The following is an 18,020-nucleotide window of genomic DNA, read 5'->3' on the forward strand; positions in this document are numbered from 1 at the left end:
ACGATCTTTTTCTGTTTATTTGCTTCAATCTCCATCGCTAAAACATCACCTACTTGCTGCTGCATTTTCTTGTATGAACCGACAAAATAAAGATGATGAATAGAAAAAAAATGAGGATCGATATAATTGATATAAAGTGGTAGGGTTGCTTACCATCGATCTGTGCAGATGGGGTACCCAATTCACTAGCGTTTCCAATTCACCCTATTTTTTTACAACCGCTCAACTAAAATACAATGTATCGGATCCTTTTTATTTCTTTGCAACTTGGGCCACTAATTGGTAATAGACTATTTAATTTGTTGGGCCATGATTTTTTTTGCTTATTGGGCCGTATGTGGTTTGATCAAGTAGGGCCGAGACCCATTCATTTTGCTATGACGATAACGATGAGCTGAGGGGATGTTACTGTCATAACCCGTCCTTAACCGTAAGAACGTGTTAGATAACGTATGATTTCATTGCGAGGTATTGACCTCTATATGCGACATTTTTAAAAGAAAAACTGCATATATTATACATTACAAACCATGATTCTTATTTTTGATACAAGCTTTGGACGAAATAAAGATGATTATCGTTTAGCGATAATCTTCGACTTACAAACTTTACAAATGATGATAACAACACGATTTCTAGCATATTTTACAACACAAGTTCTTGGATATGCAGTCTTATTTTTGACACAAATATGCGTACGCAAGATCCTGCTCAAATTCAACATAATGCAGCGGAAACTTCTAATTATCACCTGAGAATAAACATGTTTAAAACGTCAACATAAAGTTGGTGAGATATAGGTTTAGTGCCGGCAGCAATATATATATAGACCACAAGATTTCATATATAAACAGTTTAATAAAAATATTCTAAGTGGTTGAGCACTTGGTAACCATACTTAACAATTAATCACGTCGCATATTCCCTTTAATATGAAATCTTACTACACTGTACCAAGTGTAGTCACGAAACGAAGTACTGTGCAACCGTTGAATACTGGTCGTCCAGTCCGGCTGGGGTTGTCAAGCCCGATAGATCTATCAACAGGATTCGCGTTTACAATACCGTTGTAAATATTAGTTACCAAGCTACAGGGAAGTATGCCAGTGGTACAACTCAACGTAGAATATATTTTTCAGTTACTTGTGTCCATAACGTAAAACATAAAATACATGTATTCTCATCCCGAAATATTTAGAGTTTAAAAGTGGGACTATATACTCACTTTCGTCTTGAAGATATATATATAATTTGACTTGGTCTCCGGTTGATATCACGAACCTATCCATATATAATATATCAATACCTTTTCTTTTTAAACAAACGTCACATATATATACTTGTTATACTTTTAATACTTTGAATAATTCCTTAGTCCGTAGTTAGCAGTTCGTTGTTAGTAATTCAATTTTAATGGTTCATTTTTAGATGTTTAATATACCCGCAATGAAATAAATAAAACCCCCAACGAAATAAATAAAACCCCATCGTATATGTATTGGTCGAGATTAATCTTGACCCACGGTACCGGTGTTGTCAAATGACGTGTTGCGTACATAAAGTACCGGTGTTGTCAAATGACGTGTTGCGTACAAACATGGGATCTTATGATTAATCTTCTCGTGTTATTTACGGGTGATCCTGAACCATATAAAATTGAATTATGAGTACATATATATAAAATATCATGTTATCTTAAAAATATGTGATTTATTTTAATTTTCTCCAATTAATCCCGAAGTTAAACTAGTCTTGGATAGCCAATTTTGTTTCGGTCATAGTTTCTTCGTTACAACTCCGTTTTCGTTGATTCAACTTGCCATCTCCTTGGATCGAGTTCCTCTTTAAGACTATGAACTGTAAATACCTTAGTTTGTATTCAAAATCACACGGCATAGGTCAAACTTTAGTGAAACTTATGAAGTTAATCATTTTCCATCATGTAAACAACCTTAAATGATTATTTTTCTAAAAATACTTATACTTTGAGTTAAATCATGAAATTTTTATGTGTTATCATATTCATAGTAAAAATCATTTTTCCAGAAAATAAACCTCCAATTCAAAGTTTAAGATGGTTTTTAATTATCCAACCCAAAACAGCCCCCGGTTGCACTCCGACGTCATAAAAACAGTTTTTAAGGTGTTCTTTGAAAAACCAAGTTATACCTTGTTAAATTAGCATATTTTTAAGTTATATTACAGGTCTTGAAGTATTTTAAAAGTTAAGTTAGAAGGATCTATTTAGTTTGCGAACAAGTTTGAAATCATTCAAAATATGTTCTAGTTTATAAACTCTTATATATATAGCTATAAATATATGAATTGAAAAAGAGTTGAAGTAGAGTTTTTACCTCAAGTTTAAAATGTAAAGTTGCTGGAAAGAAGTAGTAAAATAAAAGTTGAGAGAGTTCTTGCAAGTGTGTGTGAAAATTGGAAGTAAAATTTGGAAAATGAATGTGTAAAAATGAGTTAGAAATGGTGCTTATTTATAGGCTTGAAAATTTGGTTTTTAGTGAAAATATCTAAGATAAGTTAAGATTTATTATGTCATGAATGACATATTATTCCAATAATTGAAGATTTCTATTGGTATATACCAATAGTAAATACTTCTAGAAGCTGTGTATAGTACCCTAGATATACGTATAGGATTATTGAGGAAACGGAACGAGAATTCAAATATAACTATCTTTTGTAAATATACTTATATTGTTTTATGTATAAAAGCCCTTTAAAAATGATTAAATACATTACTTATACGATATATGTATAAACATTATAAATCATCAGTATTTATGTCAAATAACGTTACGTATGGTTATTGTTTTGAAAACTTAAGTTAGCAGTTTCAAAATATACTTATGACTTTTTGTTATTAATACAAAATGAGATATTAAAACATCCTTAGATCATGTTAAATATGTATGTATAATTATCATATATTGTATAGTTCGTGATATCATCGGTCAAACTAGACGGTCAAACGTTGTGTAAAACTCTTTTCAAAAACATAAGTCTCAACAATTTGGATTGCTTATCATGTTGGTAAGGTTTAATTTATATAAATATTAATCTTATAAGTATAGAACGATCGAAAAAGTGCGGGTCATTACAGTACCTACCCGTTAAATAAATTTCGTCCCGAAATTTTAAAATTGTACCTATTTTGCGTCATCGGAAAACAAGTGTGGATATTTTTGTTTCATTTGATCCTCTCGTTCCCAAGTAAACTCGGGACCCCTTCGAGCATTCCAACGAACCTTAACGATCGGTATGTTGCTCTGCTTGAGCCGTTTAACTTCACGATCCATGATTTCGATTGGTTCTTCGATGAATTGTAGTTTCTCGTCGACATGGATTTCTTCAAGAGGAATGGTGAGGTCTTCCTTTGCAAGACACTTCTTAAGGTTTGAGACGTGAAAGGTATTATGTACTCCGGCGAGTTTTTGCGGTAACTCGAGTCGATAAGCTACCGGTCCAATGCGTTCGATGATCTTGAACGGGCCTACATACCTTGGGTTTAGTTTACCCCTTTTTCCAAAACGTATTACACCTTTCCAAGGTGACACCTTTAACATAACCATGTCACCGATCTGAAACTCTAATGGTTTCCTTCGAACATCGGCGTAGCTCTTTTGGCGACTACGGGCTGTTTTCAATCTCTCCTTGATTTGTACTATCTTCTCAGTCGTTTCGTGTATGATCTCGGGACCAGTTAATTGTCGATCTCCTACTTCATTCCAACAGATAGGAGATCTACACTTCCTTCCATACAATGCTTCGAATGGTGCAGCTTTAATGCTTGCATGATAACTATTATTATACGAAAATTCTGCTAACGGTAGATACTTATCCCATCCGTTTCCAAAATCGATCACACATGCCCTGAGCATGTCTTCAAGAGTCTGAATCGTTCTTTCACTCTGCCCGTCGGTTTGCGGATGATATGCGGTACTCATATCCAAACGAGTTCCTAGGGCCTCCTGTAGTGATTGCCAGAACTTTGATGTAAATCTACTATCACGATCGGATATAATGGAAATAGGTATTCCATGCCTTGAAACAACTTCCTTTATATACAATCGTAATAGTTTCTCCATTCTATCCGTTTCCTTTATAGGCAAGAAGTGTGCAGACTTGGTGAGACGATCAACAATCACCCAAATGGTGTCGTATCCCCAGGCAGTCTTTGGTAACTTCGTGATGAAATCCATGGTAATACCATCCCATTTCCATTCTGGGATTTCTGGTTGTTGAAGTAACCCTGACGGCTTCTGGTGTTCAGCTTTGACTTTGGAACAAGTTAAACATTCCCCAACATATGTTGCAACGTCTGTCTTTAAATTAGGCCACCAATAATGTGTCTTAAGATCTTGGTACATCTTTCCAACTCCAGGATGTATCGAGTATCTTGTCTTATGTGCCTCATTTAATATCAACTTCCTTAATCCACCCAACTTCGGTACCCAAATACGATTTGCAAAATATCGAATTCCATCTTCCCGCATAACGAGTTGCTTCTCATACTTCTTCATTATTTCATTTCCTATATTTTCTTTAGTAAGTGCTTCTCGTTGAACTTCTTTGATTTGTGAGTTGAGATTCATGCGAATTTTTATGTTCATCGCTCGTACTCGAATTGGTTCTCGTTCCTTTCTGCTTAAAGCATCGGCCACCACGTTCGCCTTCCCGGGATGATAACGAATTTCACAATCATAGTCGTTTATTAACTCGACCCACCTACGTTGTCTCATGTTCAGCTGTTTCTGATCAAAAATATGTTGAAGGCTTTTATGATCAGTAAACACAGTGCATTTAACCCCATACAAGTAGTGTCTCCATATCTTTAATGCAAACACGACTGCTCCCAGTTCTAGATCATGCGTCGTATAATTCCGCTCGTGAATCTTCAATTGTCGGGATGCGTATGCAATAACTTTCTTTCGTTGCATAAGAACGCAACCAAAACCTTGTCGCGAAGCGTCACAATATATTTCAAAATCATCGTTCCCTTCTGGTAACGATAAAATAGGCGCCGTAGTTAACTTCTTCTTTAGTAATTGAAATGCACTCTCCTGCTCAGAAGTCCATTCATATTTCTTCCCTTTTTGCGTTAACGCTGTCAACGGCTTAGCTATTCGGGAAAAATCTTGAATAAACCTTCTATAATAACCGGCTAAACCCAAAAATTGACGTATCTGCGTTGGTGTCTTAGGAGTCTCCCATTTTTCAATGGCTTCAGTTTTTGCTGGATCAACCTGAATTCCTTTGCTACTAACAACGTGGCCAAGAAATTGAACTTCTTTCAACCAAAAAGCACACTTAGAAAATTTAGCATATAGTTGTTCTTTTCTCAACAACTCTAATATCAACCTTAAATGCTCTTCATGCTCTTGCTCACTCTTGGAATAGATAAGAATATCATCAATGAAAACGATAACAAACTTATCTAAATACGGACTACAAACTCGATTCACGAGGTCCATGAATACAGCTGGCGCATTCGTCAATCCAAACGGCATAACCAAAAATTCGTAATGACCATAACGTGTCCGAAAAGCAGTTTTCGGTATATCTTCTTCTTTGACACGTAATTGATGATAGCCCGACCTTAAGTCAATTTTTGAGTACACACATGATCCTTGGAGTTGATCAAATAAGTCGTCAATTCTCGGTAGTGGATACCGATTCTTGATAGTTAACTTATTTAATTCACGATAATCTATACACATCCTAAAAGATCCATCTTTCTTTTTAACAAATAGAATCGGAGCTCCCCACGGTGAAGTACTTGGTCGTATGAATCCATGATCCAGTAATTCTTTTAACTGACTCTGAAGTTCTTTTAACTCGGACGGTGCAAGTCTATATGGAGCACGAGCCACTGGTGCAGCTCCTGGTACTAAATCTATTTGAAATTCTACAGATCTAAATGGAGGTAATCCCGGCAACTTTTCCGGAAAGACTTCAGGAAAATCTCTTGCCACAGGCACGTCATTGATGCTCTTCACTTTTTCCTTTGTTTCGACTTTATTAACATGTGCTAAGATAGCATAGCACCCTTTCTTCAAGTACTTTTGAGCTTTCAAATAACTAATGAGTTTTAGCTTTGAGTTACCCTTCTCTCCATAAATCATTACTGGCGTTTTATCCTTACGAGGAATGTGAATTGCCTTCTTGGCGCACACAACTTCAGCTCCTATTTTGGACATCCAGTCCATGCCGACTATTACATCAAAACTTCCTAATTCTACGGGTATCAAGTCAATTTTAAACGTTTCTCCGGCTAAATTTATTTTACAATCACGGCAAATTTTATCGGCTTTAATTAGTTTACCATTAGCTAACTCAATCATGTACTTAGCATCGAGAGGTAATGATGAACAATTCAATTTAGCGTGAAAGTCTCTACACACGTAACTTCTATCAGCACCAGTATCAAATATAATAGATGCGGATAAGTTATTAATGGTAAACGTACCCGTAACAAGCTCCGGGTCTTCACATGCCTCTTTAGCATTAATAACAAATGCTCTTCCACGTGCAGGTCCGATATTCTTCTCTGGATTCGGGCACTGGCTCTTATAGTGGCCTTGTTTTCCACACCCAAAACAAGTAATGGTAGCCAAAGCAGTTCTATTTGCGTTGGTGGCAGGAGTCTTGGCACCATTTGTATTCGTAACGAGAGCCCTACAATCTTCAGCAAGATGACCCTGTCGATTACATTTGTTGCATACCACACTACAGTAACCAAAGTGATGTTTGTGACATCGGTTGCATAAAGGACTGATGTGTAACGAGGTGTATATAAAATAGCTTATATTTTACTAGGAAATACTATTAAATACGATACAATTTTACACAAGATATTTATTTATTTATAGAATGGATATACTTAAACCTTGCTACAACACTTATAGGCAGTGTACCTAATCGTACAGTAGTGTAGTTTTTAGTAAGTCCGGTTCGTTCCACAGGGAAATCTTTAAACAAAGCTCAACGCTATATTAGTTTACTTTTATAAAAATACAAATATATATATAAGTAATATTATTATTATAAAGGGGGGTTTTTACCGTTTAATGACCGGTTTGTCGATTTTAAAACTTTAGTCGCAGTTAAAACCTAATGTAAAATATTAAATAAATACAAGACTTTAAATTAAAGCGTAAAGTAAATAACGATAATGAAATTGCGAATAATAAAAATGCGATAAAATTAAATTGCGATAATTAAAAAGTACGATAATTAAAAGTGCGATAAAATAAAATAACAATAAATAAAAGTGCGATAATTAGAAGTGCAATTAAATATAAAATAAAGGAAATTAAATATGAAATAAAAGAATTATGCTTATTTAAACTTCCGAAATCATGATGTTTGACGTGTTGATTTTAGTTTTATGCCCATGGGTTAATTGTCCTTTGTCCTGGATTATTCAATATGTCCGTCTGGTTTTTGTCCATAACAGTCCATCAGTCATAAATATAAATTGCAAGTGTCCTTGTCAAATTATTATTATACCCGAAGATAAATATTCCAACTAATTGGGGATTCGAATTGTAACAAGGTTTTAATACTTTGTTTAATGAATACACCAGGTTATCGACTGCGTGTAAACCAAGGTTTTACTACTTTGTTAACAATTACACCAATTACCCTTGAATGTAATTTCACCCCTGTTTTAATTATTCTAGTGGCTATTAATCCATTCCCGTGTCCGGTTAAATGAACGATTATTCGTACATATAAATACCCCGCCCATCGTGTCCGATCGAGTGTATATGGTAATTTATAGGGACGCCCAATTGTAAATCTTTATATTAACATTAACAAACTTTCATTTAGTTAAACAAATATAAAGCCCATTAATAGCCCATAGTCTAGTTTCCACAAGTGTCGTTCTTTTGTCCAAACCCCAATTATGGTACAAAGCCCAATTACCCAATTTTAATAATTAGCCTAACATCATGATTACTTCGTTTTAAACAAGCATAATAATAACTTAGCTACGAGACATTAATATAAAAAGGTTGAACATAACTTACAATGATTAAAAATAGCGTAGCGTTACACGGACAGAATTTCGACTTACACCCTTACAACATTCGCTAACATACCCTTATTATTAGAATTATAATTAAAATTAAAATATAAATTATAAATATAAATATATATTACTTCGTATGAATGAGAAGAAAAAATGATGATGATTTTGATCAGAATTCGGGTTGATTTATAGCCAGACTTGAAATTTGGGGCTCCGCGACTCGCGGCCAAATACCCTTAAAACTCCGCGAGTCGCGGAGAGGTATTTACAGTTTACACCCTTGGAGTTTCCTGCTGCCGACGGTTTTAAATATATATATATAATATATATATAATTAATATAATTAATTATATATTATATTATATTTATATACATAGTTAACTTGTAATTTTTAGTCCGTTGCGTCGAGCGTTAAGAGTTGACTCTGGTCCCGGTTCCGGATTTTCGAACGTCCTCGCGTACAATTTAATATCTTGTACTTTGCGTTTTGAATCTTGTACTCTTGTGATTTCGAGACGTTTCTTATCAATAATTAGAACCTTTTTGATTGTCTTTTGTTCTTTTGAGCTTTTTGGTCGTTTGCGTCTTCAATTCGTCGAATCTGTCTTTTGTCTTCACCTTTTATTATTTAAACGAATATCACTTGTAAATAGAACAATTGCAACTAAAAGCTTGTCTTTCTTGAGGAATAATGCTATGAAATATATGTTCGTTTTTAGCATTATCAAATATTCCCACACTTGAGCGTTGCTTGTCCTCAAGCAATATTGTCTTGAAATACTAGAATCACTTCTTTATTCTTCACACTTTGTACATCAGTGAATTCTATACGGCGGTATAAACAATGGTAGTAACGATATGGTTTACAGTCCCACATGACTATAAAAATTTAGATCCATTAAGGAAATTGGATCTTTATGAAAACATTTGATCTTTTGAAAATTAAATCTAGTTTTTTTTTTTTTTTACCCTAGATAAGTTTTCCGGAATAACCCTTTACCGGTGTTTGCAAAATATTTTTGTGGGTTTGGTGGGTTTCAGATTTGAAAATTTTAGCTCAAAACTTGCGGTTTTGTGTCACCCACTTGCTAACCTTGTATTTGGAAAGCAACACGTCCAGTTTACTTGTTCCGTATATTACCTTTCGGCAAACTACCGTCCGGTTGTAAAGGAAAGCGTTGAACAAGCAACTGTTTAAGGCAATGTCCCGTGACATGCTTTTGATTATGGTCTATAACGTGTCGGACGCAATTACTATCCTTGGTAGGAGCAATAGTAAAGCTCACCCTTATAATTTGTCGGTCTGGCACAAGGTCCTGTCTTTGACCATGTTATGCAACCACCGTTCTTACGGTTGACACCCGATTTAGTTCAGGTGACCTAATGAATTCCAGGTGAATTCCTAGGATTTTACGTTCAATGGTAATGAACGCATTGAAAATAGGGTTTTCAGAAAACAAATCGGTTTATAATTTTGATCAAAATATTTTCTCGTTCAAGCTCGAGTTTAGATATCATTGAATTCCATGAGTTTGTAATTCTCAATCTTTAAGGTCAATCTCTAGGATTGAGTAATATCAGTCTTAAAAGCTGATTTTTAATTTTTAAGGAGATTATCCTTTCTGGGGATCTGACTCATTAGTCTTATCCAGCTAATTTGCATGGTGCCCCCCCATTGTACGAGATAAATCCTTCTCATGGTTAGGATAAATCTGACCACTTGGCGACCCTGTTTAATGCTGAGGTCCGTGGATTTCCTGCTGATTTTAGTGATGACTTTTCTAGATTTTTCGTCAACCTACAGCTGGTCTGGACGACAACTTCATGACCTAAATCAAGAAGCGCGTGTCTTTTTCGGAAGACTTTACTTCCTTTTAGTGAGGGAATTGATTCATCGTGTAGATCCATCTCTTCTTTTCTTTCATCGGGTAAAACAGTTTAGTTTAGTCCAAAGCAAAAGTATTTTTAGTTATTTGTTACAGATATATGTGACATATGTTTAAAATAACTTGGTAAATTTTCCCACACTTGGCTTTTTATTTTTCTTTTTATCGTCCTCTATTCCATTTTAAATGAATTTTAACATTTTAGTTTGTTTCTCAATTTATGTCCTTTCCGAGGTAACAATAATTTCGGTGTTAAAACCTAGTTTTATCGTTCATAAATATGTATAAACATGATTTGAATTTATTTAATTGAAAATTTTTACTAGAATTGGGTAGTCAGAATATAAGACTAGGGCTGTTCTTTTTTATCAGAGAGCACTAGATTCTAATACAACTACTGCTTTACTAGTATTTTTAATGGTAACCAAGTGTATAAAGTAAAAAATTTTAAAATCCGAAAGAATTTAATCCCTTCCCACACTTAAGATCTTGCAATGCCCTCATTTGCAAGAAATCAGTAACAATTTAAATTATTGAGGGTGATTTGTGTGAAAATGATTAAATTTTTACCAAAGTTTCCAGATATATTGGCGTTTGTTTGCTGAATGATAAATGGTGCACATCATTTGTTCATTCCGTCTTGTTGTTATTTCACATATATTTTTCATCTTGTCGTCAAAATTTGTTGCTTTTGCTGAACTTAATGCCAGTCTTTGAAAATGCGTTGTTCTACCCTGTTGTATACATAAGATAAACTGCAAACATATATACATATTTTTGAAGTTTGGTATATTACCCCACATTCAAAAATTATTAAAATCTAATAATAAAAGTTAGATAATTATAAAAATGATTACAATATTAATAAAAGTATTAAACATATCAATAATTACAAATTACAAAATAAAAATAAAAAAAAAAAATAAGTAAACTAAGGATGATATTGGTACCAATAGGGGTTCCAGGCATACCCATACGTGCTATAGAATGCTTCGGCAGGATCATACGTAGGATATGGTGGCTGCATCTCTATCGACCAAGGAGGGAAGACGGGTTTCGGTGTAGGAATATAGTTTCTACCTATATGTTGGCAATGCGCTATGATCTGGTTCTGATGAACTTGCCAATCTTCAAATGCTCTCTGTCTAGCATTTTCGTATTCCTGAGAAGCTATAAACCTATGCATTTCTTGCATCTCATTCCCCCCTCCTACATTACCTTGTTCCTGGTTTCTCTCTACCTGTGGATGTCTACCATTGTATCGTACTGCGGCGTTATTTCGCCGCTTCAAAACTTTCGCACCATGGTACACATTTAAACCTATAGTGTCGCGGGGTTCCGGCTCTTCTACTAATAATCCCCCCCGACTTATATCCACACCGAGATATTCACCAATCAAAGTAATAAAAATACCACCTCCTATTATGCTATGTGGACGCATCCCTCGAACCATAGCTGATAAATAATAACCCACACAATATGGTATACTTACAGCGCTGTGTGGGTCTCGAATACACATATGGTAAAACAAATCTTGTTCATTTACCTTTTCTTTGTTTTTACCCCTTTGTGTAATCGAATTAGCTAAAAACCTATGTATCACTCTTAATTCGGCTCTATCTATATCCAAATAAGAGTAGTTTCCCCCTTTAAAACGGTGATGGCTTGTCATTTGACTCCACACACCGTGTGTATCAAAATTTTCATCTATTTTCCTACCGTTTAGTATCAATCCTCTACAATCGGCAGACGCTAATTCCTCAGGCGTATATATACGTAAAGCCTGAGCCATGTCCAGTAAAGACATGTGGCGCATCGAACCGCCTAACAAAAATCTAATAAAAGAACGATCGGTTAAACTAGCTACCCGATCATTCAACTCTATACTACATAACAACTCTTCACACCATACTTTATATACAGGTCTGCGTATGGTGAATAAACATATCCAGTCATTAAAAGAAGAATTACCATACCTCTGTACCAGTAATTCCCTAATTGGCCCGGCCAATTCTACAGCTTCCAAGGGTCCCCATTCTATGACCCTTGGTACCTCAACAACCTTGGAATGAAGAGTATGCAAACCCCGTTGATATTTTGGATAATCTATCCAAAGTCTGTCAAATCGCAGGTTCGGGTGCAACTGTTCCAAGTGCATATCTGAAAAGGTCATGACTGGATGAGGTACATCCTGCTTGTAGTAGTTATCTACCTCCTGTTGTTCCAAGTTCTCAGCAGGAGCATGGCGGGCTTGGGATGAAGATTCACCCCTTTCATTCTGCAAAACACATCAAACACAAATTTTGTGCATCCAAATATGCATTAGTGTCAGCAAAATCATCAATCAAAATAATTACAATGACATTATCAATTTATATCAAACTTAAGCTTATTTTCACATTTTTATCAAATCTACACTTTTTCAAATAAGCATATACGAAAATTTTCGCCAAGTTCATAAGCATTCAACTCAAATAACATGTCAAAATAATCATTACTAGCAAATAAACAAGTCTCAAATGGCATTATCTTTCAAAAATCAAGTTCATGAATTTTGGACTTGAAAAAGTCCACTTTAATTCTCAAAATCATGTTTAGGCTCAAAGTTTGGATCATTTAACTACCTAGACATGTTACACTACTCAATTTAGCAACAATTCATGACAAAAATCGGCCATAACCTGTTTATATCAAAAAGCCCCAAATTGCTCAAGAACACAAACCCTAGATTATTCAAAATTTGAAGTTTAAGGCTTCTAATCATGTTAAACAGCATCAATCTAGGTTATACAAGCATAATACATAAACAATTTAAGTCTAATTACACTAAAAAGCATCAAAATCAAATTGGGGAAAAATAGCTCAAGAACACTAAAATTCGAATTAAATGGTGTTTAGGTGTAGAAATTTACCGTTTTTCTTGAGTAGTTCTTAGATATCATCCTTCTCAACATGATTTTAGCAAAAAATTTGGTGATTAACGGTTAAAAATTGAGATTTTTTTTTTTGGGTGATTTTCGGGTTTTTTCGAGGTGTTTTCGCAGTATTTTTGCTGTGTTTTTGTTTGTGGGAGTGAACTGATCGTGCAGCTAGTTTTATTTTTTTTTTCTGTAATTTTGTCCCTCCGCGAGTCGCGGAGGTTTGCACTGCAAACTCCGCGAGTCGCGGAGTTTACCCTTTTTTTTTTTTTTTTTTTTTTTTTTTTTATAATCTTTAACTTATAAAACAATTAAGAAATTAATTTTAAAATTTTGTTTCCCTTGTTATTTAGGACGAGGTCGTTTCGGATCGATGTCCTAGTCCGTCCCTCGACAAAATTTTAAAATTTGTCTTTTTGTAGCGATTGTTTTAAAAGCTAAGATTTTTGGGTTTTTTAATGTTTTTGGCATACTTTAAATCAATAAGATTAAAAATAATGATAATAAAAGTTCTCGTCCCTCCCTCGGGTAAAGCAATTTCGGTTCAAAGACCTAGTCTTCAACTTACGACGAATTTTAAAAATCATATTCTTAACTTAATGAGATAAAGTAAATTTTTGTTTTTAAATTCACACAACTTAAATATAAAATTCAAAATTAAAATTAAAAATTCACACCAAACTCAAAATTTAAAATGCATAAAATTAAAAATTAATATTTTAAAAATTAAAAATTCACACCAAACTTAATTTAAAAATTCATATTATAAATTCACACCAAACTTATATTAATTTTTCAAATATTTACAATTTTAAATATATTGTTTTTATAAAGTTTACAGTATTAATTTAAGATTTAAATATCAATTTTAAAAACATGGTAAAAAATAAATTTAAAAATCTTTTTGTCTTTTTATCCCACTTTAATCAATCAAATATTATCAAAAATATGCGCCCCTCTTTTCGGTAAAGTAATTTCGGTTCCAAGACCTAATTTGACTCATGACGAATTTTTGAAATATTTTGGGTTGATTGATTAAAGATATTTATACCTTAAGAATAAACGTTAAATTTCGCAGTGATGTAATAAATTTTTGAACGATATCAATAATTTCGGTCGCCAAACCTAATTTTATTTAATACCAATTTAATACTTTTTAGCGAACAAATTAGCGTTTATTATCAAAAGGTTAAAAATAAAAATAAAAATAAAAACTGTACAGACATACCTGTGAAATAGATTTCTTAGTTATATGATCTATTATATTCATAAGATAGTCGGTTTAATTGGTTTTCCATGGCTGCATAAGCGTAACCTCGAGCATTCATTGTCTTTTCTTCTAAACATATGAACGGTCCGTCTCTGCATAAAGTAACAAATTCGGTATTTGAATAGGTTTGATTATTTGAACATTTACCTCCATGTGACCATTTTCCGCATTTGTGACATTTTTCTAGGTGTCGTGCTCTTCTTTTCGCTGCGGATTTTGATTTTCCTTTACCAAATTGTAACTTATTATCTTCGCATCTGGATCCTTTTCTAACTCCGTCCATTCTTTCTCTGATTACTGATACTAATTCACTCGGTAGTATGTCATTATTTCTTTTAGTGATCAAAGCGTGTAGCATTAGACCATGGTTTAATTCACAGGCAGTCTTCATTACGTAAAAACCTAAAAAAAATAAAAATTCAGAATGGGGGGAGAAGACTAGTTCTTTAGGGTCTGCTAGGGAAAGACCATACGTGTTCCATTTTCGAGAACTACACGAAAACAGACAATCTAACTCTAACAGAAATACATATTATCCTTTAAAGACTTGATTCTCCCCACACTTAGTTAGCTGTGGTGTCGAAATTGTGATTAACTTCGTTGTCGACTTCCATCGGACCATGTATGTAATGTTTAACTCTGTGACCATTAACTTTAAATTCATTCCCATTTGAATTTATTAATTCTATCGTTCCGTATGGGAAAACTCTTTTGACTATGAATGGTCCAGACCATCTTGATTTCAATTTTCCAGGAAATAGCTTGAATCGTGAATTGAAAAGAAGAACTCTGTCTCCTTCTTTAAATTCTTTTGAACTTCTGATTCTTTTATCATGCCATTTCTTCGTTCTTTCTTTATAGATTAATGAATTTTCGTATGCTTCATGTCTTAATTCTTCTAATTCGTTTAGTTGACTTAATCGTAGACGTCCGGCTTCATGTAAATCAAGATTACATGTCTTCAAAGCCCAAAATGCTTTGTGTTCAATTTCTACTGGAAGATGACATGCTTTTCCATACACAAGTCTAAAAGGTGTGGTTCCAATTGGAGTTTTGTAGGCTGTTCTAAAAGCCCAGAGTGCATCCTCCAATTTAATGGACCATTCCTTCGAATTTGATCCTACGGTTTTCTCTAGAATACGTTTTAAAGCTCGGTTGGTATTTTCAACTTGTCCACTTGTTTGTGGATGATATGCGGTGGAGATTTTATGAGTTACTCCATATCTTTTAAGAACTTTCTCAAGTTGATTATTACAGAAATGAGTACCCCGATCACTTATTAAAGCTTTCGGTGTTCCAAACCTTGCAAAAAGACGTTTTAAAAAGTTGACTACAACTCGTGCATCGTTAGTTGGGAGAGCTTGTGCTTCCGCCCATTTAGATACATAATCAATGGCTACGAGTATATATAGATTATTATGAGATTTTGGAAATGGACCCATAAAGTCAATACCCCAAATGTCAAATACTTCACATACTTGGATGACATTTTGTGGCATTTCATCACGTTGACTTATTTTTCCGGTCCTTTGACATGCATCACAGGATTTGCAAAGAAGGTGTGCGTCTTTGTAAATTGTAGGCCAATAGAATCCAGCTTCATAAATTTTTCTTGCTGTTAGTTGAGGCCCATAATGCCCTCCTGTTGGTCCTGTGTGACAATGGTTTAAAATTTTACTAGCTTCATCTCCAAATACACATCGGCGTATTATTCCATCGGGACAACTTTTAAACAGATGTGGATCTTCCCAGAAATAGTGTTTTATATCACTGAAGAATTTCTTTCGTCTTTGGTACGATAATCCTTTTTCAAGGAATCCACAAACTAAGTAATTTGCATAGTCTGCAAACCATGGGATTTCTTTATAATCTATCTTCAATAGATATTCATCAGGAAAGTTGTCTTGTATGGCCGATTCATTCAGAACTTCTAACTCAGGATTTTCAAGACGAGAAAGATGATCAGCGGCGAGATTTTCTGCTCCTTTTTTATCTCGGATTTCAATATCAAACTCTTGTAAGAGTAAGATCCAACGGATTAATCTTGGTTTAGCATCTTGTTTTGAAAATAGGTATCTAAGAGCAGAATGGTCGGTATAGACCACCGTTTTTGCTAGAACGAGATATGATCGAAATTTGTCAAAAGCAAAGACAATAGCAAGGAGTTCTTTTTCAGTAGTTGTATAGTTCGTTTGTGCTCCTTGTAACGTCTTACTAGCATAATATATAGGTTGAAATCGTTTTTCAATCCTTTGTCCTAAAACGGCTCCCATTGCAAAATCACTTGCATCGCACATTAGTTCAAATGGTAGATTCCAATTTGGTGTTATCATGATTGGTGCATTAGTGAGTTTTTCTTTAAGAATATTAAAAGATTTGATACACTCATCTGAAAAGATGAATGGCGCATCCTTTTCTAGGAGTTTATTCATAGGAGTGGCAATTTTAGAAAAATCTTTTATGAAACGTCGGTAAAAACCGGCATGCCCTAGAAAACTCCTAACTCCTCTAACATTGGTGGGATGTGGAAGTTTAGCAATTACATCTACTTTAGCTCTATCCACTTCAATTCCTTCTTTTGAAATTTTATGTCCAAGAACGATGCCTTCTTTAACCATGAAATGGCATTTCTCCCAATTAAGTACTAGATTTGATTTTTCGCATCTAATTAGCATTCGTTCCAGATTAACTAGACATGATTTAAATGTATCACCGAAGACTGAAAAGTCATCCATGAATACTTCCATGCATTCTTCTATCATGTCGTGAAAAATCGCCATCATACACCTTTGAAAGGTTGCAGGGGCGTTACAAAGTCCAAATGGCATGCGTTTGTAAGCAAAAGTACCATAAGGGCACGTGAATGTGGTTTTCTCTTGGTCCTCGGGTGCTATTGGAATTTGAAAATATCCGGAAAATCCATCTAGAAAACAATAGTAACTATTTCCGGCTAATCTTTCCAACATTTGATCAATGAAAGGTAAGGGAAAGTGATCTTTTCTGGTGGCGTCATTTAATTTTCTATAATCAATACATACACGCCATCCTGTTACAGTCCTAGTAGGAATAAGCTCATTTTTCTCATTTGTAATGACAGTCATGCCACCCTTCTTCGGCACGCATTGAACTGGGCTTACCCATGGACTATCAGAAATTGGATATATCAAACCTGCATCTAGCAGTTTAATAATCTCTTTCTTAACTACATCTTGCATATTAGGATTTAGTCTTCGTTGGCGTTGCACATACGTTTTATGACCTTCTTCCATAAGGATTTTATGTGTGCAATACGAAGGACTTATTCCTTTAATATCATGAATCTTCCATGCAATAGCTGGTTTATGAGCTTTCAACACAGAAATGAGTTGTGATTTCTCATTTTCAGTAAGAGAAGACGATATTATTACAGGTAATTCAGATTCACCATGTAAATAAGCGTATTCCAAATGGTTTGGAAGTGGCTTTAACTCTAATTTCGGAGGTTCTTCTATCGATGATTTATATCGATATCTGTCTTCTTCTTTTAGCATTTGAATTTCTTCTGTTGTTGGTTCATATCCATTAGCTATAAGTGTAGCTAACATTTCGGCTTCATCAATTGGTTCATTACCTTCTCCTAAAGAACATTCTCCTGTTCCTTGTAATTCTGGAAATTCTTCTAATAATTCTGCATGTGCATCTATAGTTTGAATATAATAACATGTATCATCTGCAGATTGTGGTTGTTGCATTGTTCTATCAACTGAAAAGGTAACACTCTCATCCTCTATACTTAGGGTCAGTTTCTTACCGAACACGTCTATCATTGCTTTAGCCGTGTTTAAGAATGGTCTTCCTAATATGAGAGGAACTTGAGAATCTTCTTCCATGTCTAAAACAACAAAATCTACTGG

Source organism: Rutidosis leptorrhynchoides, chromosome 5 (assembly GCF_046630445.1).
Source record: "Rutidosis leptorrhynchoides isolate AG116_Rl617_1_P2 chromosome 5, CSIRO_AGI_Rlap_v1, whole genome shotgun sequence".
Lineage (NCBI taxonomy): Eukaryota > Viridiplantae > Streptophyta > Magnoliopsida > Asterales > Asteraceae > Rutidosis > Rutidosis leptorrhynchoides.